General features: G+C 42.0%; 1 long non-coding RNA gene across 1 annotated transcript; it reads left to right on the forward strand.

Moving 5' to 3' along the window:
* Positions 1 to 3,219: 3,219 nt before the first annotated feature.
* LOC146643019 (uncharacterized) lies at positions 3,220 to 4,201 on the forward strand. The gene is made up of 3 exons (XR_014909358.1): positions 3,220 to 3,549; positions 3,865 to 3,952; positions 4,065 to 4,201. It is a non-coding gene; the product is annotated as an uncharacterized LOC146643019 (long non-coding RNA).
* Positions 4,202 to 4,897: the final 696 nt, after the last annotated feature.

Genomic DNA, 4,897 nt, shown 5'->3' on the forward strand with positions numbered 1-4,897 from the left:
TTCTGACCATGTTGGAGAATAAATGACAATGTCATCCAAGTATGCCTCACAGTTTCTCACTCCAAACAATACCTTCTGCATCAGACGTTGAAATGTTGCAGGTGCGTTTCGCAACCCGAAGGGCATTACAGTGTATTGGAGGAAATGATCTGGAGTTACAAACGCGGAGACTTCAGAAGCTCTGGGGGTTAACGGGACTTGCCAATACCCTTTTAACAGGTCTAATTTATGATGTATGTGTCAGGGTCCTGGGTCTGAGCGACCCAGGATCCCTGAGCAGTTATGAATTATATTATTAGTATTATTATATGTATTTTGGTGTTGCTTCCCTTCTCTGTGCTTGTGTGTGTGTATATATATATATGTGTGTGTGGCTGAGCACCTGTTTATAGGCGGCGTCAGGCCTGGAGGGTGTGGTCCTGCAAGGGGACTGGCCACACCCGAAGCCACACACCTGCTGCTGATCAGGCCTCGTCGGGGGAGCTACTTAAGAGAGTCTTGGAGCTCCCACCGACGCGGGATCATTCCATGAGACTCCACGTTAGTCTTCTGCTTAGTTAAAGTCTGAGTGTATGCCTACTGGAATTAAGTGTCTTGACGGCTGCCTCTGTCATTTTCCCCTCAGGAGGAGCGTGGAACATCGGAGGGCAGCAGGGACGGGGTGTGTGTGGACACACGAGAGTGGAGAACACGGAGCACGGACTTTTTGGGAAGACACGACACGGGAGTCACGGGAGAGCACGGGGATTTACTGTTATTGTTTCCATCACTGTAAATAAACGCACTGTTTATACACAGAGTACCGCGCCTGGGTCCTCCTTCCCCACTCCTTCCACGCGCCTGGGTCCTCCTTCCCCACTCCTTCCACGCGCCTGGGTCCTCCTTCCCCACTCCTTCCACGGTGTGCCATGCCGCACCGTGACAGTATGTAGCTGAGCTACGATCAATGCAGTCCTCCGTTCTGGGGAGAGGGAAAGAATCAGGTTTTGTGACTGCATTAACCTTTCTGAAATCGGTACAGAAACGTGGGGTGTCATCTGGTTTAGGCACGAAAATACAGGGCGAACTCCACGCACTGTTACTGGGCTCAGCTAACCCATGTTTAACCAGGTATTCAACTTCCTGTTGCATTAAAATCCGCTTGGTTGGATTTAGTCTATAAGCATGTTGTTTTATTGGCTTATCAACTTCCACAACGATATCATGAAACAGCACAGACGTCTGCTGAGGATGGTCAGAGAAAAGCAGCAAATTAGCTTCAATCAGATCAAGGATATCTTCACGGGCGGAATCTGACAGATGCGACAGAAACGATTCTAAGTTTTCTAACACTTCTGAGTTTCGCAAACCGGCCACAGGGATACAACTGCTCTTGTCAATCAAGTCATCATCTTGCAAAACATACAATGGTGGTGCCGAACACACAGAGACAGGCGCAATGGGAGAGGTTTTTTCAGCTGCCACATCCTCTCTGGAAACATATGTAGCTGTTGCTGTTCTGTGAGTTTATTGTGCAAGTGGTGTGATATGCCCATGTAGAAAGGACGGCACTGCAACGCTGGACTTGCCTTTACTCTGGGCTCCCTCTTTATTCTGGCAACTGGTACAAACAAAACAGCACACAGTCTTCATTAACAGTGTGCAAAGCAACTGCAACATTCAGTTCACCAGCTTGGGAGTTTTTTTCCTTTTTCTTTCCAAACATAACACTTAACAAATGACTACCCAGATAGCAAGGAGACATTGAACAGATGTTGATTTTCCATCTGAACCATCAGAATCGTCAGGATTGAAATGTCAACACAAAACCAATGTTGAAACAACATTGAAATACTGATGAAACCTTACACTGACATTGAAATAACATTGATTCACTGTTGTTCTGTCATCGTTGATTGTTGATCTATTTATAGTTGACAAGGTGACAACAATCACGTTGAAAAATCATCAATTTATAGTTGAGCGGGAAATCAAAGCTGCTACCATTGGACTATTCCGCAGCACCCCTATCACATTGGTACATCCCTCCAGGTAACCATTGTCTTGTACAGTAGAGCGGGACATTAGATTTACTCTCAGCGGAATTGACCGGAGAAGGCATCAGTTCATGCACTGCACTGGCCTGCACCACGATTAGTATAAGGTAAGAATGAATGACTTTTGTTCTATTCGTTATTTCCACGGTCGCATTTGAATAACAGTAAAAAAAACAAACAAACTTGTTAATGTAAAGTTTCGGATAAAATGTGGGAGCCCGAAATTGTGTCTACTTTCATCTTACAATCCGGCAACAAATAAATTGCACTGTGAACAAAGTCTATCAACAAAGAAAACATTTTCGTTTCATACTTTTCCGTTATATTCCCTTACAAAGCTAGCTTTAACGCTTCGAGGGTTCCTTTGTTCTTGCCGTCGCCTCGACGCTTGACGCAGACTTTCGCTCTGTTGCTTTTTAGCATAGTACTACAAAAAATTGTAAATATGATTGATAAACGTAAAGGTAACTGTATAAATGTGTTCAATGACTTTGTTACTTTTAATGATTGGAGAGCACCCGCTTCGATTCGCACTCAATTCAAACTTTACCTTGCACGCTCACCTACCTTTACGTTGCACGCTCACCTACCTTTACGTTGCACGCTCACCTACCTTGCTTTTGCACCTTTTGTCCACACGTAAACTGCGTTTTTGTTAACTGAAAACTGAGATTTTTAAAGACGCCTGCCAGGGCGGATATTTTCGAAAACTCCGTTTAGCATTTATGTGTGGACGAGGAAGACGGAGAAAACGCAGCGTCAAAGGTGTGCGCCTATTTTGACGCCACACTGTGCGCCAAGTTTTTGCCTCGGTGCCATGAATTCCTACAATGGCAGACTTAGAGAAAATACAGTTAATTTTATTATCTTCAGTGTTTAAATGCTTACATATACACACGCAGTTGTATGTAAAAAAAAAAAAAGAGTTTGTTTTATCGGGTTTGCTTGTAATTGTTGCCTATATACATTTTAAGCTATTATTTATTATTTAGTTCAATCAATAGATCAAGTTTTGTAGTGACTATGAAATATATTGTAATTATCTGTTTCCTGTTTATCCTAGACAGGACAAAAAAGGACTCCAAATTTAAAAAAAAAGATACAAATGAAAGACTGGTGCATTGTGCAGTTTAGCACTGGTGGTACAGAAATAGTCCCTAGATCATGGATAAATGGAGAGAAATTGTCATGGCCTCCATATCCTCCGTGAGACACATTCAGGATCCACGACGCAGTAAAGAGGAGAGTTCATCCTGGTGCAACATGGCTCACCTATGCACCAGTCCGACTTCTAATAAGCCATGGTGGGTATCATCTGGATTGGTGTTGTATAAATGTAACAATAACAAGTTTTTCGTGTCCTAATTTATGTCTGGCCATACATTGTGTTTGTACTTCCAGACACATTTCACGAAGCAGAACGCAGTCTTCAGAAATATCTAAGTGAACACTGTGACACGTCTGACCTTCAGTCCGAAGCTGAAACTCAGACCAGTCATAAAAGAAAGCACAAGTAAAACTGTTTTTATTTCACAAACACATCTTTGATTGCTAAGAATTTATGATCTTGTCTTTTATACATATCTGTGGTGCTTGCATACTGCAATATCACCACATAATATAGTCCAAAAAGTGGAAGCTTGTAAACTTTTTATAAATGCAAAACCGTGTACACTTGTGCACTTCAAAAATTCCTTGTATACTGTACCTTCTTGCACATCTCCGTTTCCTGTGTGTGTTGTTATAAATCAAACTGTAACTTCAGGAAAAAATATTCCAAAAGCACATTTGTAATTACTTATGACCATTTTCAACTTTTTTTCTTTAGACCAAATCCCCTGTACACATATAGTGACTCAGAGGATGAGCAGCCCACAAAAAATGGTTTCCCCGGGCCCCTCGAGTGAAAATACCAGGTAATAAAATACTGTCTAGTGTCTTTGTACATATCTGTGTGTGACACAAGGAGACTTTTGACAAGTTGTCTGTATTCTTAAATACTTAAAAAAATTTATCTTTTTCTGTCAGACCTGACGAGAGCTGTTAACGAACTCCGTGAGGAGGTCAGAGCCATCCGCAATATCGGCTGCAATGAATCGGTAGATGCTGGGGTACTGCCTCTGGATTTGCCCTTGCACAACATTGAGGAGCTAAACAATGCAGAGCCAGTCACAAGAGGCAAATAAGGCAATGGTAAGTATATAAAGGTTATGTACACTTTGTAACTATAAAGTGTAATAGCTGTCAGATGTGATTTAAATACATAACAACGACCTGTTGATTAAACACACAAGCACTTGCATACACATTTAAGACATGAGACACGCTAATTCCATCTCTTAAAATGTGTCTATAGGTGAGACGCTTTGCCTTGATTGGAGGGACCACACTGGAGGTGCAAGTCCGCCGTGTAATGACTTATGCTATTACAAACGAGCTGGCCTCGGTACTAAACTGGGCAGGGAAAAAAACCAAGGACCAGACAAAGCAAAAAAGGGCATTTAAAGATACAGCGCTCTGCAAATGCATATTTGGTAAGTTTTACCGTTTTTTTGCTATATTACTTTTTCTTTCTTAATAACAAGACTTTCATGTCCGGTTAATCTGGAGATGGAGTCTTTGGTCTTTGGCTTGTTTAGTCCTCGGGTTGTAGTTTGTACAGCCCGAGGAACCCATGTTTATTTTGTTTTAAAGGATACACGGCACACCATGCTAATAAGACTTATCACTTTTTCCACTCATAGCTCTTTGGGAATCAAATGCAGCAGTTTGCAGATTTACGCCTGGTGACTTTCATGTTTATCAGCCTAGGAGTTTACATACTTTCTCCCCGCTGAAGACAGTTAAAAAGAGCTTATTCA

The sequence above is a fragment of the Rhamphochromis longiceps genome, linkage group LG22, assembly GCF_057381845.1.
Source record: "Rhamphochromis longiceps isolate RC_006_pf linkage group LG22, R_longiceps_female_GT1.1, whole genome shotgun sequence".
In the NCBI taxonomy this organism is placed as follows: Eukaryota; Metazoa; Chordata; class Actinopteri; order Cichliformes; family Cichlidae; genus Rhamphochromis; species Rhamphochromis longiceps.